Below are 26,386 nucleotides of genomic sequence, written 5' to 3'. Positions count from 1 at the left end.
TATCCTTTGAGTATAGGAAGGCAACTGATTTGCTTGAGTTGACTTGATAACCTGTTACTTTGCTGAAGTTGTATATCAGCTGTAGGAGTTCTCTGGTGGAATTTTTTTGGGTCACTTAAGTAGACTATCCTGTCATCTGTAAATAGTGATAATTTTACTTCTTCCTTTGCAATTTGTATCCCTTTGTCTTCCTTATGTTGTCTAATTGCTCTAGCTAGAACTTCAAGTACTATATGAAAAAGATATGGAGAGAGAGGACAGCCTTGTCTAGTCCCTGATTTTAGTGGGATTGTTTCAAGTTTCTCTCCATTTAGTTTGATATTGGCTACCGGTTTGCTGTATATTGCTTTAACTATGTTTAGGTATGGGCCTTGAATTCCTGTTCTTTCCAAGACTTTTAGCATGAAAGGATGCTGAATTTTGTCAAATTCTTTTTCAGCATCTAATGAAATGATCATAGGTTTTTTTTTTCTTTCAGTTTGTTTATGTAGTGGATTGCATCGATGGATTTCCTTATATTGAACCATCCCTGCATCCCTGGGATGAAGCCCACTTGATCGTGGTGGATGATGGTTTTGATGTGTTCTTGGATTCGGTTGGCAAGAATTTTATTGAGTATTTTTGCATTGATATTCATAAGGGAAATTGGCCTGAAGTTCTCTTTCTTTGTTGGATCTTTGTGTGGTTTTGGTGTCAGTGTAATTGTGGTTTCATAGAACAAGTTGGGTAGGGTTTCTTCTGTTTCTATTTTGTGGAACAGTTTGAAGAGTATTGGTGTTAGGTCTTCTTTGAAGGCCTGATAGAATTCTGCACTGAAGCCATCTGGTCCGTGCTTTTTTTGGTTGGGAGACTTTCTATGACTCCTTTTCACTTTTTACTTTTCAATCAATGTCTTTTAAAATTATTTTTAAGAATTACTGCATGGCATTACAAGCAATGAAATCCTGATTTCTTAAACATACAACCATGTTTTGTTAGCAGACCAAAGCTTTTCTTGAAAAAGTTTAATTATTATTTTTAATTATATATATATATATATATATATATATATATATATATGACTATAGTTATCAGAATCCAAAGAATGAACTCAGATACACCAGAGGGAGAATTACAAGTAATTTTAAGTGACTGATATAAGTCATGAGATCTAAACATACCTTTCTCTGCAAGGGTAAAGGTCTTAATTGCCTTTCCATATCTAAACCCTCCAGGCTTTCCCTTTTTGTTAGTATGTTTATGCCATTTATATTATTTGTAGGATGGATTTATTCATTAATTGCTTAATAAAATTAGTTATTTTATTTATTTACAACTCAAATGATAAATCTTCCAGGTCCCACATCCCAGAATTCTTCATGCCATTCTTCATCCCCTTCACATCTACAAAAGTGTTCCCTCATCCCACTCCTCCAGAAATCCCCCTTCCCTAGAGCATGAAGTCTCTACAGGATTAGGCACTCTGCTGAGGTCAGAAAAGTCAGTCCTCTGTTACATATGTGGCCAGGGATTCTGACCAACTTATGTATGCTCTTGTGATGGGTGCTTAGTCTCTGATAGGACCCAGGGTTTTGGGCTAGCTGAACTATTATTCTTCCTATGGGGATGCCACACTTTTCAGCTCCTTTAATCCTTCTTCTAACTTTTCCATAGGAGTCAGAGACCTCAGTCCAATCATTGGCAGTATATGTATCTATCTCAGATAGACCTCTCAGATAGTCATTCTAGGTTCCTGTCTACAAGCACAACATAGAATCAGTAATAGTGTCAGGATTTGGTGCTTAACCTTGGGGTTGATATCAGTTTGGGCCAGTCACTGGATGGCTTTTTCTTCAATCTCTCTTCCATTTTAAATTTTCATTACTTGTTTTATTTATTTGCATTCCAAATGTTGCTGCCCTTCCTGGTTCCCCCTCCAAGAGTTCTTTACCCCATGATCCTATCCTTTGCTTCTGAGAGGGTGCTTCCCCATCGACCCAGCCAGTCCAACCTTATTCCACTAGCATGCCCCTTCCCTGGGTGATCAAATTTCTACAGAATTAAGTGCATCCTTTCCCAGTGAGGTGAGACAAGGTAGTCCTATGCTACATATGTAGCAGGGTCCATAGGCCAGCCAATGTATGCCCTTTGGTTGGATACTTAGCCTCTGGGAGCTATGAGATGTCCACATTAGTTGGTACTGTTGTTCTTCTTGTAGGGCTGCAATCCCCTTCAGATGCTTCAGTCCTTCCCCTAAGTCTTCCATAGCGGTTCCCAACCTCAGTTCAAAGATTGGCTGCAAGGATCTGTATCTGTCCCAGTCAACTGCTGATAGAGCCCTCAGAAAGCATACATTCTAGGCTCCTGTCTGTGAGCACTGGGCATTATTAATAGTGTTGGGGCTTGGTGCCTGTACATGGACTGGATTCTAAGGTGAGTCAGTTTCTGGGTATCCTTTCCTTTAATCTTGGCTCCATTTTTGTTCCCGTATTTTCTTTAACCATGAACAATTTGGGGTCAAGAATTTTGAAGATGGAAGGATTTTCCCATGCTTCAAATGGGGGATGGCATATCTATCTACTAGAGATAGTCTCTTTATGTTCCATCTACTTACTTTTGGGCATTTCTGCTGATATAAACCTCTCTGGATTATGGGAGCTTCTTAGTTACCCTATGTCTGGGACTTTCTAGAGTTTCCTTTGTGCTGACCACACCTGATGCTTAATATTTCCATTCATTCTTCTGGTGCTCTGGTCTTTTCTCTCCAACCATACCTGATCCTGTCCCCTTCCCCACTCTCATCCAGGTCCCTCTTCCCTTTGCCTCCCATTATTATTTTGTCCCAATTCCAAGTGGGACTGAAGCATCCACACATGGGTCTTCCTTCTTTGTATATTTCTTATGGTCTGTGAGTTGTGTCATAGATACTCTGTACTTATTGGCTAATATCCACGTATCAGTGAGTATATACCATGCTTCTGTTTTTGGTCTGTGTTATATCCCTTGGGATAATATTTTCTAGTTCCATCTATTTGCCTGAAAAATCATGATGTCCAGGGTTTTCATTGCTAAATAGTATTCCATTGTATATGTGAACCATATTTTCTGTATCCATTCTTTTTTGAGGGACATTTGGGTTGTTTCCAGTTTCTGGCTATTACAAATGAGGCTTCTATGAACATAGCAGAGCCCATGTTCATGTGGCATGATAGAGCATCTTCTGGGTATTTGCCTAGGGAAAAGTATAGCTCAGTCTTCAAGTAAAATTATTTCCAATTTTCTGAGGAACTTGCAGATTGATTTCTAGAGTAATTATACCAGTTTACATCCCCACTAAAAAGGAAAAAGCATTCCTCTTTATATACATCCTTATCAGCATGGACCATCACTTGAGGTTTTGATCTTAGCTATTTTGATTGGTATAAGATACAATCTCAACATTGTTTTGATTTGTATTACCTTAATGACTAAGGATATTGAATATGTTTTTAGTGCTATTCATCCATTCGAGAGTCCATTGTTGAGAGTTCCTTTTAGCTTTGTACTCCACACTTAACTGGGCTATTTTTTTTTTTTGAGGCTTAGAATTCTTTATATATTTTTGATATTAACGCTTCATCAGATACAAGGGTAGAGAAGATCTTTTTCCCAAACTTAGGTTCGCATATTCTCCTCTTGACAGTGTTCTTTGCCTTTCAGAAATGTTTCAGTTTTATGAATTCTCATTTATCAACTGTTGATCTTAGAGCCTAAGCTATCGGTGTTCTATTCAGGAAAGGTTCCCCTCTACCAACACATTCAAGGCTATTTCCCACCTTCTCTTCTATTAGATGCAGAGTATCTGGTTTTATGTAGAGGTTCATAATCCACTTGGACTTGAGCTTTGTACAAGGTGATAAATATATGTCAACTTGCATTCTTCAACATGTAGACCACTAGTTAGACAAGCACCATTTGTTGAGCAAGCTTTAATTTTTCTTTCTTTTCTTTTCTTTCTTTTTTCCTTCCTTCTTTCCTTCCTTCCTTTCTTTTTTTCTTTCTTTCTTTTCTTTAGTCTCTTTTTACAGTCCAGAAGTTATTCCCCTCCTGATTCACCTTTGAACTATTTCAATTCCCACACTATCCCCCCATCTCCAAGAGGATGTCCCCGCACCCTGACCCCCACCCCAGAATCCACAACTCCCTGGGGCCCCAGGTCTCTTGAAGGTTAGGTGCATCTTCTCTGATTGAGTCCAGATCTGGCAGTGCTCTGTTATATATGTGTTGAGAGCCTCATATCAGCTAAAGGATGCTGCCTGGTTGGTGGCTCAGTGTCTAAGAATTGAGTTCCCAAGGGCCAAGGTTATTTGAGACTGCTGCTCTTCCTATGGGGTCACCTTCTTCTTCATCCTCTTCCAGTTTTTCCCTAATTCAACAAAGGTCAGAACCTTCTGTACATTGGTTGGGTATAAATATTGACATCTAACTCTTTCAACTGCTTGTTGGACTTTTAGAAAGACAATCACAATAAGCCCCTGCTTGTAAGCACACCATACCATCAATCATAGCATAAGATCTTGGGGCCTCCCCCTCAGCTGGACCTCAGTTTGAGCCTGTCAATTGATCTTCTTTTCTTTAGGCTCTTCTCAATTTTTGTTCTTGCAGTTCTTTCACACAGGAACAAATCTGGGTCAGAGTATTTGACTGCAGGATGCCAACCACATCCATCCACTTGATGTCCCATCTTCTTACTAGAGATGGGCTCTACAAGTTCCATCATGGTATGACATTTCATCTAACGCCACTCCCCTCGAGTCCTCAGAGTCTCTTACCTCCCAGGTCTCTAGTACATTCTAGAGGATTCTCCCACTTCACAAGGTTGGTTATTTCATTTCCTTCTTTCAGGGCTTCAGTCCTATTCCCCTACAATACCTGACCATGTTCTTCTCTTCCCCTCCCTTTCTCCTTTTACACCGATGTCCCCCATCCCCCTGCCACTCCTGTGATTACTTTCTTCTCCATCCCAAGTGGAATTGAGGCATCCTCACTTGGGCCCTTCATTTTTCTACTATATGGATTTGCTTATTTGTCAACGACCAAGGGTCCATGAGTGTGGGGGTTTGTTCTTGGATCTTCAATTCTATTCCATCGATCAACTTGTTTATCTATGTACAACTACCAAATGGGGTTTTTAACCATTATTGCTTTATAGTACAGCTTGAGAACAGGGATGGTGATTTTCCAGAAGTTCTTTTATTGTATAGACTTGTTTTAGCTGTCCTACCTTTTTTGTTTTACCATATGGTCTTGAGAATTTATCTTTCCATGTCTGTGAAGAATTGTGTTGGCATTCTGATGGGGATTGCATTGAATCTGTAGATTCTCTTTGGTAAGGTAGCCATTTTAACTCTACTAATCTTATCTCTAAAAATGAGAAATCTTTCCATGTTCTGAGATGTTTCAAATTTGTTCTTCAGGAAATTGACATTCTTGTCATACACATCTTTCACTTTCTGTTAGAATTACACAAAGGTATTTTGTATTATTTTTGATTATTGTGAAGGGTGTTGTTTTCTATCATTTCTTTCTTAGCCAATCTAGAGGAAGGCTACTGATTTGTTTGAGTTAATTTTATGTCCAGTCACTTTGCTGAATTTGTTTATCAGCTGGTAGAATTTTTTGGTGTCACATATATATATGTGTGTATGTGTGTGTGTGTGTGTGTGTGTGTGTGTGTGTGTGTGATATATATATAATATATATATATATAATATAGATATATTATAGATAATTATAATATAGATAATTATATATATATATTAATATATATATAATATAGATATATATATAATCTTTTCCCTCACAAATAATGATCCCTTCCCTTCTTTTTCCAATAGGTATCCTTTTGATCTTTTTTGATGTCTAATTGCTATAGCTATAACTTCAAGTACTATATTGAATAAGCAGGGAGAGAGCAACCATTCTCATCTTGCCCCTAATTTTAGTGGGATTGCTTTAGGTTTCCCTTCACTTATTTGTGTTGGCCTTGTTTGCAGCATATTGCTTTTATTATGTTCAGGTATGTACCATGAATTCCTGATCTCTGTAAGACTTTCATCATGAATTGGTGTTGGATTTTGTCAAACACTTCTTAGTATCCAGTGAGATGATCATGTGATTATTTAATGTGAATTTTTTTACATAGTGGATTATGTTGGAATTTTGAATATGGAACCATGGCTGCACCCCTGGGGTGAAGTCTACTTGTATGTGGTCAGTGATGTTTTTGATGGTCTTAGATTTGGTTTGCAAGAATTTTATTGAGTATTTTTACATAGATGTTCATAAGTGACACAACAATAGAAACTGAGCAAATTCAAAACTCATCAGATCTTACTATAAAAGCCTATGCTTAACAGAACTGGAAAACATAGATGATGAAATGAATAATTTTTCTGGGCAGTTGCCACATACCAAATATAAATTAAGATCAGGTAAACTATCTGAATATTCTCAGGACCTCTAAGGAAGTAGAAGCAATCATGGGAAACTTCCCAATCAAAAAAAGAGCTCAGACCCAAGTTGTTTTAGAGCAGAGTACTACCAGACATTTAAAATAGAAACAGAAGTAACACCACCAAACTCATTCTATAATTCCACCATCACCCTCTTTCCAAGACCAAACAAAGAGGACTTCACATACTATTTCTCTTTAGGTTAAAAAATGCAGTGCAAATGAATATTAGTTTTACATTTCCGTAGTGGATGATGAAATTTATCATTTTTTCACCCGCTTGTATTTCTTCTCTTAAGATCTGTCTATTCATTATGTTAGCCCATTTATCATTTGGGTTCTTTTATTTTTAGATCTATGTTCTCATTATGTTCAAGTCAGCATTGGCTATCAGATATATAATGACCGAAGGTGTTTCCCCATCCTCATAGGGTTTATCTTTCCTCCACTATTTGCATTGATATGTATAAATATTTTCAATTTAAAAGGTCTTATTTGACTAATGTCATTACTGTCTGATTTATACAATACTTATTCTGAAAGCTATTGATAATCCTAGCACCTTTTTTATTGAAGACCTTTTTATATAATATATTTGATCATATTTCTTTTTTCAGATTACTACAAGATTCCCCACATATCCCTACCCATGTAATTTCATGGTCTTTCTTTCAAACTCTCATTAAAAACAAAACCAAACACTTACAAGAAGTACATTTAAGCAATCTGCAATAACACCAAGACTTAACTAAAATATACAATAGAAAGCCTGAGCAGAAAAAAATTCCAAACAAATTGAAGTGAAAATTTCATCTAATAAATTAATATTTGGTTAATTTTATATTCCTTCTGTGTATATTCTTTGGTTGATGGTTTAGTCCCTGGGATTTCTGCAGAGTCTGGTCAGTTGATATTGTTGTTCTTCCAATGGGGTTGCAATCCCTGTCACCTCCTTCATTCCTTCCCCTAATTCTTTCATTGAGGGCCCTGTGTGCAGTCCAATGGTTGGCTGTGAGTATTTGCATCTTATTAGGTGCTGGCAAAGTCTCTCATAGGACAGGTATACCAAGCTCCTATCAGCAAGTGCTTTTTGGCATCAGCAAGAGTGTCAGAGTTTGGTATCTGTAGATTGGATAGATCCCTTAGGTGTGGTGATTTCTAGATGGCATTTCCACCAGTCTCTGCTCCAGTTTTGATCCCTGCATTTCCTTTAGACAGGAACAATTCTGGGTTAAAATTTTGAGATGGGTGGTTGGCCCTATCCTTCAACTCAGGGCCATTCCTATCTACTGGAAGAGGTCTCTATAGGTTTCATCTCCACATCTCCATATTTCAGCCGATGTCATCCCCATTGGTTCCTGGAAACCTCTTGCTTACCTAGATTCTGGAAATTTCTAGTGGCTACCTCAGTTACACATTCCCCATCACTACATATTTTTAGTCAATTTCCTGATCCTCTGTACTTCCCTCCTGTCTTTTTCCATATCTGACCCTGCTCCCCATTTTACCTCCCCCTGCTCTCATCCTCACCTCTCTCTCCCTCCCTTCCTCTCTCTCTCTCTCTCCTCTCTCTCTCTCTCTCTCTCTCTCTCTCTCTCTCTCTCTCTCTCTCGTGATTATTTTGTGCTCCATTCCATGTAGGATTGAAGCATCTATATTTTAGTTTTCTTTCTTAAATTCCATATGTTATATGGGCTATATAATGTGTATTCTGAGCTAATATTCACTTATGAGTAAATACATATCATGTGTGTATTTTTGGCGTCTGGGTTATCTCAAGATATTTTGTAGTTCCATCCATTTGTCTGCAATTATCATGAACTCATTGCTTTTAATAACTTATTAGTACACTATAGTGTAAATGTACCACAGTTTCTGCATCCATTCTTCTGTTGAGGAACATCTGGGTTCTTTCCAGCATCTAGATATTATAAATAAGGCTGCTATGAACATAGTGGAACAAGTGTCCTGATTGCCTTTTGGAGAATCTTATGGATATATACCCAGGAGTGGTATAGCTGCATCATCAGGTAGAACTATTTCCAATTTTCGGAGGAACTACCAGATGTATTTCCAATGTGGTTTTGCCAGCTTGCGATCCTACCATCAATAGAGAAGTGTTCCTCTTTCTACACATCCTCCCCAGCATCTGCTGCTACCTGAATTTTTGAACTTAGCCAAAAATCGTGGAATCGTGGGGTCAATTTGATTTGTATTTCCCTAATGAATAAGTATATTGAATATTTCTTTTTTTTTTTGTCCCCATCTTTCCTTTAGACAGGAACATTTCTAGTTTAAAAACTTTGAGATGGGTAGTGGATGCATCCCTTGACCTGGGGCCATGCCTATATACTGGAGGTAGTCTCTACAGGTTCTATCTCCCCTTTGCTGTGCATTTTGGCTAATGTCATCCCCACTGGGTCCTGGAAACCTCTTGCTTCTCTGCCATCTGGAACTGTCCAGTGGCTATCCCCAGTTCTTCATACCCCCATGCTACATGTTTTTATCCAATTTCCAGACCCTCTATACCTCTCTCCTGTCCCCTCCAGTACCTGATACTGCCCCACTTATTTCCTCTCCCTCCTCTCTCCTTCCCAGTCTCTGCTCCCTCCTCATCCTGTTTCCCCATCAATGTAGGACTAAAGCATCCATACCCTGGTCTTCCTTCCTCCTAAGATCCATATGGTCTGTGGTTTATATCATGGGTATTGAGAGATTTTGAGCTAATATCCACTTATCAGTGAGTATACACCATGTGTGTTCTACTGTGTCTGGGTTACCTCACTCAGGATAATATTTTCTAGCTCCATCCATTTGTGTGTGATTTTCATAAAGTCATTGTTTTTATTTTTTATTATTATTTTTTAATATTCTTATTTCTACATTCTTTGTTTACATTCCAAATCATTTCCACTTTCCAAGATCCCACCTCCCCATATGTCTGAAAAACCTTCTTCTCTCCATCCATTCTCCAATCACCTGCTCCTTTTACTCTGTCCTTATATTCCCCTCCAACAGTAGATCAATCCTTTCCAGGATCAGGACTCTCTCCATACTTCTTCATGGGAGTCATTTCTAATGTGATTTGTGCCTTTGGTATTCAGAGCTTCTGGGCTAATTAATATCCACTTATCAGAAATTGCATTCCATGTGCATTCTATTGTGATTGGGTTACCTCACTTAGGATGATATTTTCCGGATCAAACCATTTGCCTAAACATTTTGTGAATTCATTGTTTCTAATTGCTGAGTAGTATTCCATTGTGTAAATATACCACATTTTCTGTATCCATTCCTCCTTTGAGGGATATCTGGGTTCTTTCCAGCTTCTGGCTATTATAAATAAGGCTGCTATGAACATAATGGATCATGTGTTTTTATTGCATGCTGGGGAATCCTTTCGGTATATGCCCAGGAGAAGTATAGCAGGGTCCTCCGGAAGTGTCATGTCCAGTTTTCTGAGGAACCACCACACTGATTTCCAAAGTGGTTGTACCATCTTACAGCCCCACCAGCAGTCGAGGAGAGTTCCCCTTTCTCCACATCCTCACCAACAACTGCTGTCTCCTGAGTTTTTGACCTTAGCCATTCTGACTGGTATAAGGTGAAATCTCAGGGTTGTTTTGATTTGCATTTCCCTAATGACTAATGATGGTGAACACTTTTTTTTTAATTTTTTTTATTCGATATAATTTATTTACATTTCAAATGATTTCCCCTTTTCTAGCCCCCCACTGCCCGAAAGTCCCTCACACCCCCTTCTCTCCCCCTGTCCTCCCACCCACACCTTCCCACTTCCCCGTTCTGGTTTTGCCCTATACTTCTTCACTGAGTCTTTCCAGAACAAGGGGCCACTCCTCCTTTCTTCTTGTACCTCATTTGATGTGTGGATTATGTTTTGGGTATTCCAGTTTTCTAGGTTAATATCCACTTATTAGTGAGTGCATACCATGAGTCACCTTTTGAGTCTGGGTTACCTCACTTAGTATGATGTTCTCTAGCTCCATCCATTTGCCTAAGAATTTCATGAATTCATTGTTTCTAATGGCTGAATAGTACTCCATTGTGTAGATATACCACATTTTTTGCATCCACTCTTCTGTTGAGGGATACCTGGGTTCTTTCCAGCATCTGGCAATTATAAATAGGGCTGCTATGAACATAATAGAGCATGTATCCTTATTACATGGTGGGGAATCCTCTGGGTATATGCCCAGGAGTGGTATAGCAGGATCTTCTGGAAGTGAGGTGCCCAGTTTTCGGAGGAACCACCAGACTGATTTCCAGAGTGGTTGTACCAATTTGCAACCCCACCAGCAGTGGAGGAGTGTTCCTCTTTCTCCACACCCTCTCCAACACCTGCTGTCTCCTGAATTTTTAATCTTAGCAATTCTGACTGGTGTAAGGTGAAATCTCAGGGTTGTTTTGACTTACATTTCCCTAATGACTAATGATAGTGAGCACTTCTTAAGGTGCCTCTCAGCTATCAGAATTTCTTCAGGTGAAAATTCTTTGTTTAGGTCTTTATCCCATTTTTAATAGGGTTATTTGGTTCCCTGGGGTCTAACTTCTTGGGTTCTTTGTATATATTGGATATTAGCCCTCTGTCAAATGTAGGGTTGGTGAATATCCTTTCCCAATTTGTTGGTTGCTGTTTTGTCCTTTTAACAGTGTCCTTTGCCTTACAGAAACTTTGTAATTTTATGAGGTCCCAATTGTCAATTTTTGATCTTAGAGAATAAGCTATTGGTGTTCTGTTAAGGAACTTTCCCCTTGTGCCCATGGCCTCAAGGGTTTTCCCCAGTTTCTTTTCTATTAGTTTCAGTGTGTCTGGTTTTATGTGGAGGTCCTTGATCCACTTGGAGTGGAGTTTAGTACATGGAGATAAGAATGGATCAATTTGCATTCTTCTGCATGCTAACCTGCAATTGAACCAGCACCATTTGTTGAAAAGGCTATTTTTTTCCACTGGATGTTTTCAGCTCCTTTGTCGAAGATCAAGTGACCATAGGTGTGTGGGTTCATTTCTGGATCTTCAATTCTATTCCATTGGTCCACTTGTCTGTCACTGTGCCAATACCATGCAGTTTTTACCACTATTGCTCTGTAGTATTGCTTGAAGTCAGGGATATTGATTCCCCCAGAATTTCTTTTGATGTTGAGAATAGTTTTAGCTATCCTGGGTTTTTTTATTTTTATTCCTGATGAATTTGAAAATTGCTTTTTCTAACTCTGTGAAGAACTGAGTTGGGATTTTGATGGGGATTGCATTGAATCTGTAGATTGCTTTTGGCAAGATGGCCATTTTAACTATATTAATCCTGCCAATCCACGAGCATGGCAGATTTTTCCATTTTCTAAGGTCTATTTCTATTTCCTTCTTCAGAGACCTGAAGTTATTGTCATATAGATCTTTCACTTGTTTGGTTAGAGTCACACCAACATACTTTATATTGTGTGTGGCTATTGTGAAGGGGGTCATTTCCCTAACTTCTTTCTCAGCCTGCTTATCCTTTGAGTATAGGAAGGAAAGTTATTTGCTTGCGTAGATTTTATAACCAGCCACTTTGCTGAAGTTGTTTCTCAGCTGTAGGAGTTCTCTGGTGGAGGTTTTCGGGTCACTTAAGTAGATTATCTTGTCAACTGCAAATAGTGATAATTTGACTTCTTCCTTTCCAGTTTGTATCCCCTTGACTTACATATGTAGTCTAATTGTTCTAGCTAGAACTTCAAGTACTATATTGAAAAGATATGGAGTAGAGTATGTTCAGCCTCCATGGGCTTTCTGTTGGTTTTGTTGCTATTGAAAACCACTCTTACACCATAGTGATCTGATAGGAGGCACTTTCCCCACTTAAAGAGAGAGATACCTATGAATATAAAAGAAGCCTACAGAACTCCAGACTGGATTTGAGCAGAAATACTTCTCGCCACATAATAATTAAAACCCAAAATGCACTAAACAAAGAAAGAATATTAAAGGCAGTAAGAGAAAAAGGCCAAGTAACATATAAAGGAAGACCTATCAGAATCACACCAGACTTCTCACCAGAGACCATGAAAGCTAGAAGATCCTGGGCAGATCTCATGCAGACTCTAAGAGAACACAAATGTCAGCCAAGACTACTATACCCAGCAAAACTCTCAATCACAATCGATGGAGAAACCAAGACATTCCATGACAAAACCAAATTTACACAATATCTTTCCACAAACCCAGCTCTACAAAGAATAATAGGAGGAAAACTCCAATACAAGGAGGGAAACTACACCCTGGAAAAAGTAAGATAGTAACCTTCCTTCATCAAACCCAAAAGAAGATAATCACTCAAATATAAAAATAACATCAAAATGATAGGAAGTAATAATCTCTATTCCTTAATATGTCTTAACATCAATGGACTCAATTCCCCAATAAAAAGGCATAGACTAACAGACTGGATAAGGAAACAGGACCCTACATGTTGCTGCATACAGGAAACACACCTAAATGTCAAAGACAAAAAACTACCTTAGAGTAAAAGTCTGGAAGACAATTTTACAAGCCAACGGTCTCGGGAAACGAGCCTGAGTAGCCATTCTAATATCAGATAAAATTGACTTTCAACCTAAAGTCATCAAAAGAGACACTGAGGGACACTTCTTACTGGTCAAAGGAAAAATCCACCAAGAAGAAGTTTCAATTCTGAACATCTATGCTCCAATGCAAGGGCACCCTCATTCATAAAAGAAACTGTACTAAAGCTCGAAGCACATATTGCACCTAGCACAATAATTGTGGGGAACTTCAACACTCCACTCTCCTCAATGGACCGATCAGGAAAACAGAAACTAAACAGGGACACAGTGAAACTAATTGAAGCTTTGGACCAATTGGATTTGACTGATATTTATAGAACATTTCACCCTAAAGCAAAAGGATATACCTTTTTCTCAGCACCTCATGGTACCTTCTCCAAAATTGACCATATAATTGGTCACAAGACAGACCTCAACAAATACAAGAAGATCGAACTAATCCCATGCCTCCTATCAGATCACTATGGTGTAAGAGTGGTTTTCAATAGCAACAAAAACAACAGAAAGCCCACATACACATGGAGGCTGAACAATACTCTACTCAATGACACCTTGGCCAAAGAAGAAATAAAGAAAGAATCAGAGACTTTTTAGAATTTAATGAAAATGAAGGCACAACATACCCAAATCTTTGGGACACAATGAAAGCAGTGCTAAGAGGAAAACTCATAGCCCTGAGTGCTTCCAAAAAGAAAATGGAGAGAGCATATACAAGCAGCTTAATGACACACTTGAAAGCCCTGGAACAAAACGAAGCTATTTCACCCAGGAGGAGTAGAAGACAGGAAATCATCAAACTCAGGGCTGAAATCAATCAAGTGGAAACAAAGAGAACCATACAAAGAATCAACAAGTCCAGGAGCTGGTTCTTTGAGAAAATCAACAAGATAGATAAACCCTTAGCCAGACTGACCAAAGGGCACAGAGAAAGTATCCAAATTAACAAACTTAGAAATGAAAAGGGAGATATTACAACAGAAACTGAGGAAATCCAAAAAATCATCAGATCCTACTACAAAAGCCTATACTCAACACAACTGGAGAATCTGGAGGAAATGGACAATTTCCTAGACAGATACAAAATACCAAAATTGAATCAGGACCAAATAGATCATCTAAACAGTCCCATAACCCCTAAAGAAATAGAAGGGGTCATAGAAAATCTTCCAACCAAAAAAAGCACAGGACCAGATGGTTTCAGTGCAGAATTCTATCAGACCTTCAAAGAAGACCTAACACCAATACTCTTCAAAGGATTCCACAAAATAGAAACAGAAGGAACCCTACCCAATTCCTTCTACGAAGCCACAATTACGCTGATACCAAAACCACACAAAGATCCAACAAAGAAGGAAAACTTCAGACCAATCTCCTTTATGAACATCGATGCAAAAATACTCAATAAAATTCTTGCCAACCGAATCCAAGAACACATCAAAACGATCATCCACCGTGATCAAGTAGGCTTTATTCCAGGGTTGGTTCAATATAAGGAAATCCATCAATGCAATCCACTACATAAATAAACTCAAAGAAAAAAACCACATGGTCATTTCATTGCATGCTGAAAATGCATTTGACAAAATTCAGCATCCTTTCATGCTTAAAGTCTTGGAAAGAACAGGAAGTCAAGGCCCATACCTAAACATAGTAAAAGCAATATACAGCAAACCAGTGGCTAGCATCAAACTAAATGGAGAGAAACTTGAAGCAATCCCACTAAAATCAGGGACTAGACAGGGCTGCCCCCTTTCTCCTTATCTTTTCAATATTGTACTTGAGGTACTAGCTCAGGCAATTCGACAACATAAGGAGGTCAAAGGGATACAAATTGGAAAGGAAGAAGTCAAACTGTCATTATTTGCAGATGACATGATAGTCTACCTAAGTGACCCAAAAAATTCCACTAGAGAGCTCCTACAGCTGATAAACAACTTCAGCAAAGTGGCAGGTTATAAAATCAACTCAAGCAAATCAGTGGCCTTCCTATACTCAAAGGATAAGCAGGCTGAGAAAGAAATTAGGGAAATGACCCCCTTCACAATAGCCACAAACAGTATAAAGTATCTTGGGGTGACTCTTACCAAACATGTGAAAGATCTGTATTACAAGAACTTCAAGACTCTGAAGAAGGAAATGGAAGAAGACCTCAAAAAATGGGAAAACCTCCCATGCTCATGGATCGGTAGAATCAATATAGTTAAAATGGCCATTTTGCCAAAAGTAATCTACAGATTCAATGCAATACCCATCAAAATCCCAACTCAATTCTTCACAGAGTTAGAAAGACCAATTTTCAAATTCATCTGGAATAACAAAAAACTCAGGATAGCTAAAACTATTCTCAACAACAAAAGAAATTCTGGGGGAATCAGTATCCCTGACCTCAAGCAATACTACAGAGCAATAGTGTTAAAAACTGCATGGTATTGGTACAGTGACAGGCAGACAGATCAATGGAACAAGATTGAAGATCCAGAAATGAACCCACACACCTATGGCCACTTGATCCTCGACAAAGAGGCAGAAAACATCCAATGGAAAAAAGATAGCCTTTTCAACAAATGGTGCTGGTTCAACTGGAGGTCAGCATGCAGAAGAATGCGAATTGATCCATCCTTGTCTCCTTGTACTAAGCTCAAATCCAAATGGATCAAGGACCTCCACATAAAGCCAGATACTCTGAAGCTAATAGAAAAGAAACTGGGGAAGACCCTTTAGGACATCGGCACAGGGAGAAAGTTTCTGAACAGAACACCAATAGCATATGCTCTAAGATCAAGAATTGACAAATGGGACCTCATAAAATTACAAAGTTTCTGTAAGGCAAAGGACACCATCAAGAGGACAAATCGGCAACCAACAAATTGGGAAAAGATCTTCACCAATCCTACATCAGATAGAGGGCTAATATCCAATATATATAAAGAACTCAAGAAGTTACACTCCAGAAAACCAAACAACCCTATTAAAAAATGGGGTACAGAGTTAAACAAAGAATTCTCACCTGAAGAACGTCGGATGGCGGAGAAACATCTTTTTTTTTTTTTTTTTTTGTTTTCTTTTTTTTTTTTTTTTTGTCTTTTTTTTTATTTGATATAATTTATTTACATTTCAAATGATTTCCCCTTTTCTAGCCCCCCCCCACTCCCCGAAAGTCCCGTAAGCCCCCTTCTCTTCCCCTGTCCTCCCTCCCACCCCTTCCCAGTTCCCCGTTCTGGTTTTGCCAAATACTGTTTCACTGAGTCTTTCCAGAACCAGGGACCACTCCTGCTTTCTTCTTGTATCTCATTTGATGTGTGGATTATGTTTTGGGTATTCCAGATTTCTAGGTTAGTAACCACTTATTAGTGAGTGCATACCATGATTCACCTTTTGAGTCTGGGTTACCTCACTTAGTATGATGTTCTCTAGCTCCATCCATTTGCCTAAGAATTTCATGAATTCATTGTTTCTAATGGCTGAATAGTACTCCATTGTGTAGATATACCACATTTTTTGTATCCACTCTTCTGTTGAGGGATACCTGGGTTCTTTCCAGCATCTGGCAATTATAAATAGGGCTGCTATGAACATAGTAGAGCATGTATCCTTATTACATGGTGGGGAATCCTCTGGGTATATGCCCAGGAGTGGTATAGCAGGATCTTCTGGAAGTGAGGTGCCCAGTTTTCGGAGGAACCGCCAGACTGCTTTCCAGAGTGGTTGTACCAATTTGCAACCCCACCAGCAGTGGAGGAGTGTTCCTCTTTCTCCGCACCCTCTCCAACACCTGCTGTCTCCTGAATTTTTAATCTTAGCCATTCTGACTGGTGTAAGATGAAATCTTAGGGTTGTTTTGATTTGCATTTCCCTAATGACTAATGAAGTGGAGCATTTTTTAAGATGCTGGCGGAGAAACATCTTAAAAAATGCTCAACTTCATTAGTCATTAGGGAAATGCAAATCAAAACAACCCTGAGATTTCACCTTACACCAGTCAGAATGGCTAAGATTAAAAATTCAGGAGACAGCAGGTGTTGGTGAGGATGTGGAGAAAGAGGAACACTCCTCCAGTGCTGGTGGGGTTGCAAATTGGTACAAGCACTCCGGAAATTAGTCTGGCTGTTCCTCTGAAAACTGGGCACCTCTCTTCCAGAAGATCCTGCTATACCACTCCTGGGCATATACCCAGAGGATTCCCCAGCATGTAATAAGGATACATGCTCCACTATGTTCATAGCAGACCTTTTTATAATAGCCAAGAGCTAGAAAGGACCCAGGTATCCCTCACCAGAAGAATGGATGCAAAAAAATGTGGTATATATACACAATGGAGTACTATTCAGCCATTAGAAACAATGAATTCATGAAATTCTTAGGCAAATGGATGGAGCTGGAGAACATCATACTAAGTGAGGTAACCCAGTCTCAAAAGATGAATCATGGTATGCACTCACTAATAAGTGGATATTAACCTAGGAAACTGGAATACCCAAAACATAATTCACACATCAAATGAGGTAGAAGAAGAACGGAGGAGTGGCCCCATTGTTCTGGAAAGACTCAGTGAAGCAGTATAGAACAAAATCAGAACAGGGAAGTGGGAAAGGATGGGTGGGAATACAGGGGGAGGCATGGGGACTGATGGGACTTTCAGGGAGTGGGGGTCCAGAAAAGGGGAAATCATTTGAAATGTAAATAAATATATCAATTAAAAAAAACAAAACAAAAAAAAAAACAAGGAAAGATATGGAGAGAGAGGACAGCCTTGTCTAGTGCCTGATCTTAGTGGGATTGCTTCAAGTTTCTCTCCATTTAGTTTGATGTTGGCTACCGGTTTGCTGTATATTGCTTTAAGGATGTTTAGGCATGGGCCTTAAATTCCTGTTCTTTCCAAGACTTTTAGCATGACAGGATGCTGAATTTTGTCAAATGCTTTTTCTGCATCTAATGAGATGATCGTATGGTTTTTTTCTTTGAGTTTGTTTACGTAGTGGATTGCATTGTTGGATTTCCTTATATTGAACCATCCCTCATTCACTAGGATGAAGCCTACCTGATCATAGTAGATGATCGTTTTTATGTTTTCTTGAATTCGGTTGGCAAGAATTTTATTAAGTATTTTTGCACCAATATTCATAAGTGAAATTGGCCTGAAGTTCTCTTTCTTTGTTGGATCTTTGTGTGGTTTTGGTATCAGTGTAATTGTGGCTTCATAGAACGAGTTAAATAGAGTTCCTTCTGTTTCTATTTTGTGGAATAGTTTGAAGAGTATTGGTGTTAGGTCTTCTATGAAGGTCTGATAGAATTCTGCAGTGAAGACATCTGGTCCCATGCTTTTTTTGGTTGGGAGACTTTCTATGATCCTTTTTATTTCTTCAGGTGTTATGGAACTGTTTAGATGATCTATTTGATCCTGATTTAGTTTTGGTGTCTAATATCTGTCTAGGAAACTGTCCATTTCCTCCAGATTCTCCAGTTATGATGAGTATAGGCTTTTGTAGTAGCATCTAATGATTTTTTGAATTTCCTCAGTTTCTGTTGTTATATCTCCCTTTTCATTTCTAAGTTTGTTAATCTATATATTGTGTCTGTGCCCTTTGGTTAGTCTGGCTAAGGGTTTATCTATCTTGTTGATTTTCTCAAAGAACCAGCTCCTAGTTTTGTTGATTCTTTCTATGGTTCTTTTGGTTTCTACTTGATTGATTTTGGCCCCGAGTTTGATGATTTCCTGCCTTCTATTCCTCCTGGGTGAAATAGCTTCTTTTTGTTCCAGGCCTTTCTGGTGTGTTGTTAAGTGGTTAGTGTATGCTCTCTCCATTTTCTTTTTAGAAACACTCAGGGCTATGAATTTTCCTCTTAGACATTGTGTCCCATAGATTTGGGTAGGTTGTGTCTTCATTTTCATTAAATTCTAAAAAGTCTTTAATTTCTTTCTTTATTTCTTCCTTGACCAAGATATCATTGAGTAGAATATTGTTCAGTTTCCACGTGTATGTGAGTTTTCTGTTGTTTTGTTGCTATTGAAGACCACTTTTACTCCATAGTGATCTGATAGGAGGCATAGGATTTGTTTGATTGTCTTCTATTTGTTGAGGTCTGTCTTGTGACCAATTATATGATCGATTTTGGAGAAGGTACCATGAGGTGCTGAGAAAAAGGTATATTCTTTTGCTTTAGAATAAAATGTTATATATATATATATATATATATATATATATCTGTTAACTCTAATTGGTCCAAAGTTTCAATTAGTTTCACTGCGTCCCTGTTCAGTTTCTGTTTTCCTGATCGGTCCATTGAGGAAAGTGCAGTGTTGAAGTCACCCACAATTATTGTGTTAGGTGCAATGTGTGCTTTGAGCTTTAGTAAAGTTTCTTTTATGAATGAGGGTGCCCTTGCATTTGGAGCATAGATGTTCAGGATTGAGAGTTCTTCTTGTTATATTTTTCCTTTGACCAGTAAGAAGTGTCCCTCAGAGTCTTTTTTGATGACTTTGGGTTGAAAGTCAGTTTTATCTGATATTAGAATGGCTACTCCAGCTTGTTTCCTGAGATCATTGGCTTGTAAAATTGTCTTCCAGCCTTTTAGTCTGAGGTAGTGATTGTCTTTGTCACTGAGGTGTGTTTTCTGTATGCAGCAAAATATAGGGTCCTGTTTACGTATCCAGTCGGTTAGTCTATGTCTTTTTATTGGGACATTGAGCCCATTGATATTAAGAGATGTTAAGTAATAGTGATTATCACTTCCTGTCATTTTTGATGTTATTTTTTAAATTTGATTGGTTATCTTCTTTTGGGTTTGATCAAAGAAGGTTACTATCTTGTTTTTCCAGGGTGAAGTTTCTCTCCTTGTATTCATGTTTTCCTCCTATTATCCTTTGTAGGGCTGGGTTTGTGGATAGCTATTGGGTAACTTGGTTTTGTCATGGAATATCTTAGTTTCTCCATCTATATTGATTGAGAGTTTTGCTGGGTATAGTAGTTTTGGCTGGCATTTGTGTTCTCCTAGAGTCTGCATGAGATCTGCCCAGGATGTTCTAGCTTTCATAGTCTCAGGTGAGAAGTCTGGTGTGATTCTGATAGGTCTTCCTTTATATATTACTTGGCCTTTTCCTCTTACTGCCTTCAATATTCTTTCTTTGTTTAGTACATTTGGGGTTTTTATTATTATGTGACGGGAGGTATTTCTGCTCAGGTCCAGTCTATTTCGAGTTCTGTAGGCTTCTTGTATATTCATTGGCATCTCTCTCTTTAAGTTGGGAAAGTTTTCTTCCATAATTTTGTTGAAGATTTTTGCTGGCCCTTTCAGTTGTAAATCTTCACTCTCATCTATACCTATAATCCTTAGGTTTGGTCTTCTCATTGTTTCCTGGATTTCCTGGATATTCTGGGATACAAGCTTTTTGCATTTTGCATTTTCTTTGACTGTTGAAGAAATCAGGGGCCATAGATGCAAATATCAACAACAGAATACAAGAGATAGAAGAAAGGATCTCAGATGCTGAAGATACCATAGAAACTATTGTCTCAACAGTTAAAGAAAATGCAAAATGCAAAATGCTTGTAACCCAAAACATCCAGGAAATCCAGGACACAATGAGAAGACGAAACTTAAGGATTATAGGCATAGATGAGAGTGAAGATTTGCAACTTAAAGGGCCAGCAAATATCTTCAATAAAATTATGGAAGAAAACTTCCCTAAACTAAAGAGAGAAATGCCCATGAATAGACAAGAAGCCTGAAGAACTCCAAACAGACTGGACCATAGCATTCCTTTAGGTAATTTCCAGCCATTCAAGATTCCTCAGTTGAAAATTATTTGTTAGCTCTTTTCCCAGTTTTTAATATGTTTTTTTGAATTTCTGTAGTCTAACTTCTTCAATTTTTTTGTATATTTTGGATATTATTCCTCTATCAGATATATGGTCCTTTTCCAAATCTGTTGGTTGCTGTTTTGTCCTATTGACAGTGTCTTTTGCCTTACAAAAGATTTTCAATTTTAATGAAGACACATTCATCAATTGTTGATCTTAGTTGGAGCATGAACGATTAGTTTTACATTGAAATTTTTTCCTGTGCCAATGTCTTCAAGGCTCTTTCTTTTCTATTAGTTTTGGTGCATCTGGTTTGATGTGGTGGCACTTTATTATTATGTATCATGGGTAATTTCAACTTTGGCCTAGTCTGTTGGGTATTCTGTATGATTCTTGTACATTGATAGGCATCTTCTATTTTAGGTTAGGAATTTTTGTGAATAATTTTTGTGAGATTATTTTCTGTGCATTTAAGATTTATTTTCCTTCTTCTATGATTAGTATTTACATTTTTGTCTTTTTATAATGCCTCCTATTTCCTATTTTGGCTGTATTTTTAAAATTTTTATTATCAATTTCTATTTTTTCCCATACATGTATAACACAAGGTGTCATAACTAGCATAGGCTTCACATACTCAGCATTGTGAAAATTACTATTTTACAAAAAATCTACCTGTTTATAAAGTTGTATTTTAATCAAAACTCCTGTCTTATTCTTTACAAAAATAGATAACATCAATCCTAAATGACACACACACACTATCACTAAATATCCCAGTTACTCAAGATGTCTGAGATGGAGACAAATGGAGGGATTACTATTCTATATCCTGGGATATATTATAGAGCCACAATAATAAAATCAGTATGATATTACCAGAAACAGACATATAGAATGACAGCACATAATTAAAGTATCAAACATGAGTACATTTATATTGTTAGAAGAACAATGACAAAGGTGCAATAACCATGCACTCAAGAGGATCAAATATAACTCAACAAATGGTGATGGAAATACTGGATATCCACCAGCATAAGAATGGATTATATCTGTATTTTTTACCTTGCAAAAATAACTCCATATGGATCAAAGAACCAAAAATAAATACTCAACTGCTAGAAAAAAAGCAAATACCCTGACTAATATAGGTGACTTTCTGACCATTATATAGTCTCCATTTTCCTACAAATAAGACCAACAACTGACAAGTGACACTTTATAAGATTAAAATACTTTTGAACAAAGAAACACACGTCAACAAGATGAAAACAAAGACAACAGTCTTTGATAACTCTATGTCTTACCAAAAATTATTATCCAGAATTTATAATATCTAAATATACAAGGAATAAAACTAATAAACAAATAAAAAAACACAAAATAAATTATCCATTTGAAAATTTTTTCGTGAAACCTTGTGGTATAATTTGAATAGTGCATGCATTAAATACATGGTCATTGGGGAATGGTGTTACTTGACAAGGACTAAGAGGTATATGTTGATGAAATAAGTCTGTCACTGCATGTGGACTTTGGAGTTTCAAATTCTCAAGCCAAATTCAGTATTGCTTTCTCTTACTGTTGTCTTTCAATTTGGTGATGGAATTTTCAAGTTACTTCTCTAACATCTGTCTGCCTGCATAAAACCTTGCTTCCAACCATGATAATAATAGGCCAAATCCCAGCGAAGGTACGTTCTAGTGTGGTGAGGCAAGAGTGGATAGATTCGTAGAGAAGCACCCTCTTAGAGACAAGTGTGTGGGTATAGAATTGGGGTTCTGGTGGAGAGGAGACCTGGGAAGGCAACAACATTTGAAATGTAAAGAAATTAAATTAAAAAAAAGCAAAAGACAGAAAAAAAGCCAGGCCCAATTAAATGTTTTCTTTTACAAAGAAATGTTGTGTCATATTGTTTCTTCTCAGCAATCAAACTCTAACAAGGAAAGACACAAAACAAGCATTTGGAAGATTCTCAGCAAAACAGCCTAATCATGAATTGAAATAGCTAAAACCATGGAGGAGCTGGTTCTTTGAGAAAAATCAATAAGATAGATAAACCGTTAGCCAGACTAACCAGGAGATACAGAGAAAGTATCCAAATTAACAAAATTAGAAATGAATAGGGAGACATAACAAAAGAAACTGAGGAAATCCAAAAAAATCATCATATTCTACTACAAAAGTTCCAGTTTTACCCTACAAAACTGGAACATCTGAATGAAATGGACAATTTCATAGACAGATAGATACCAGGTATGAAAGTTAAATCAGGAACAGATAAAAGATCTAAACATTCCCTTAACACCTAATTAAATAGAAAGAGTCATTAATAGTCTCCTAACCAAGAAAAGCCTAGGCCAGATGGGTTTACTGCTGTGTTCTATCAGACCTTAAAAGAAGAAATAATACCAATACTCTCTGAACAAACACAAAAAAATAGTAACAGAAGGAACACTACCCAGTTCGTTCTATGAAGCCACAATTACTCAGATATCTAAACCACACAAAGATCTTACAAAGAAGGAGAACTTGAGACCAAGTTCCCTTATGAATACAATGGAAAATACTCAATAAAAATCTTGCATTCTGAATCCAAGAATACATCAAAATGATCATCCACGATGATCCAGTAGGGTTCATCACAGGGATGCAGGGATGATTCAATATAAGGAAATTCATCAATGTAAACTATATAAACAAACTCAAGGAAATTTTTTAAAGGGTCATTTCATTAGAAGCTAAGAAATCATTTTAAAAAATCCAATACCCCATCATGGTAAAGGTCTTAGAAAGATCAGGAATTGAAGGCCCATACCTAAACTTAGTAAAAAGAAAAGAAGTCAAAGGTATACAATTTGAAGAGGAAGACATCAAAATATTACTACTTGTAGATGATGTGATAATATAGTTAAGTGACCCCAAAAATTCCACCAGCGAACTCTTAAACCTGATAAACAGCTTCAGCTAACTAGAAGGCTATAAAATTAACTCAAAGAAATAAGTGGCCTTCTTGTACTCAAAGGATAAAAAGACTGTGAAAGAGATTAGAGAAAGAACTCCTTTCATAATAGTCACAAATAATATAAAATACCTCGGTGTGACTCTAACAAAACAAGTGAAATATTTCTATGACAAGAACTTCAAGTCTCTGAAGAAAGAAATCAAAGATCTCAGAAGATGGCAAGATCTCCCATGCTCATGCATTGGCAGAATTAATATAGTAAAATTGGCCATCTTGCATCAAGCAATATACAGATTCAATGAAATTCCTATCAAAAGTCCAACTCAGATCTTCATAGAGTTACATAGAGCAATTTTGTAGGCATAATTTTCTCAAGTCAATTTTTTAAGTGTTCAACCTCCCCACTAGATAATCACACACCAGAGGTAGTGGAAATGAAATTTATTAGGACATGGGTGAATTAGAATTGTTTAGAAATAATTCTTTGGAGATGAATCCAATCTTCTTTGTCATGATAGCAGTAGTTTAGTTTGGCAGCAAACACTAAGTACAAATCAGTAGCTACAGTCCACTCCTCTCAACAGACTCCACACAGGATCCAACAACCAGCAGCTGTTTTCCAGTTCACTTGGCAGTTACCACACACAAACCAACCAGGGCAGTTCAATCCAGTGTAAAACCCTTTGCTAACCAACTTGCCAGAGGCCATGGAAGTGTCGAGAAGGTGCAGGAACCTAATGAGAAGTTCTTTGGCAAGTGAATTTTTTCTCTATGGAATCATCACAACCAGAGCCAGCAACAAAATGCAAGCCTAACTAATACATGCATATTGTTAGTGAAGAATAGTGAGGCAGAGCAAAGCAAAATAATACTCAAAGCTCCCACTGTCTGTGGAGTCATATTCATATTCCTTCAGAACATCATGTATCTTTTCATCTGTTTGCTACAAAAAAATATCCTTTCACCTGTGTGTGCTTCAGGAAAACACTCTTTCTTGTATCTGCTTTAGCAAAACCCTGCTTTCACCCCTGTGCCCCAGCAAAGTATCATTTGACATAAATGACTTTCAAAAGAAACCAGAAGTTCCCTCTTTATATTCCACTTCCTGTTTAAGAACTGACCTTTTCTCTAACATTAACAATCTACATACAAGAGAAAATATAAGCATCTCTTTTAAGGTATGATTGGTTCTTTATTAAACTGCTTGTCCTGTGGGATTATGTGTTTTATAATTAATACATTTATCTTACAGTATGCAAAGAATTGTTCATATTATTGGATACATATGTGAGATACATACATGCATTATTAGTTTTTGTAATCACCCGAGGCTACATGTGAACTGGAGACCTGGAAGAGAATTCTGGGGATAAACAGGGAGGTGATGAAAGAGAAATGAGTCAGGACGACATTTGCCGTTCAAGACTGATTTTTACTAATATTTACTCAATATATATAGCCTTTAGAGAACAACCCTGCCCCCCCCCACCCTCAACATCAAGGAGAAGGCACTTGGCTCTTTGGCTCCTCTTCTCAGCGGGTCACCTGCTGGGATTAAAGGACTTCATGTCTCACAGGTCTCTGCTGATCTCCAGGTGAGACTGCCCTGAGGCAGCCTTCGTTGTCAAGGTGAAAACAGCTGTATTGTTCTCAGTGGAACAAAGGCCAGAGGTAACACCAGCAGAAGGCAGGGGGCTGGCAGCCAAGAATGTTGCAGCTGATGGGATGGGCTGAGAAGTCCAGCTCAATGCTGTGGGGGAAGGGACAAGTTTTAATTTTTGTTGGTATCCCAATAATTGCCATTATTTCCAATATAATTATATATTCAGCCTTTTCAGAATTTACTGAAACTCTGATTACATATGTGGAATATATACTATTGTTTTCCATATTTTGAAAAACATACATCTGCCACATGTCATTTCTTTTGATATCCACTATCTTTCTACCAGAAGGTAAAGGAAAAAGGTTGTATTACGAATGCATAAGGCATTTTAAAATTATTTCTTTGGTTTGTTCTCAAATGATGGAATTTTCCTTTCAAACCCTCCTATTATCATGAAGTTTTTCATGAAAATTTGAGGCTTATAACCCATTTCCAAGTAGTAATTGGTAGTTTCATTATTTCCTTGGAGTTAATGGACCTGGAAGATATTATGAGACAATATGAATAATATATAATGAATTTCAACTTTTGATGGCCTGTTGCAATTGGATAAATAACAGCTATTTCTGAGTTATCAGCTACAAATTCAGCAGTCTCTATATGTAAAATAACCCTGTCTTCATACAGACGATCAGTAATTATGCTAAAAGGTTCAGGAAAATCTAATAATACCATGAGGATAGTATATAATTCAGACTTTTAAAACAAGGTATATGGACTTCTGATCACCTTCCTTATCTTACCTAACTTATAACCTGCCATCCTCATCTTGTTTACATCAGTATAAAAGTTGGTACCTCTGGCATGGTTATTCTCTTTATAATACATGGAAAAATCCAAGTAGTTCTTTTTAATAAAATCTATACATTAGCTTTTTGGATATTTTTTATTAATTTTACCCA

This window comes from Apodemus sylvaticus, chromosome 7 (assembly GCF_947179515.1).
Source record: "Apodemus sylvaticus chromosome 7, mApoSyl1.1, whole genome shotgun sequence".
In the NCBI taxonomy this organism is placed as follows: Eukaryota; Metazoa; Chordata; class Mammalia; order Rodentia; family Muridae; genus Apodemus; species Apodemus sylvaticus.
This window is presented reverse-complemented; position numbering follows the sequence as displayed.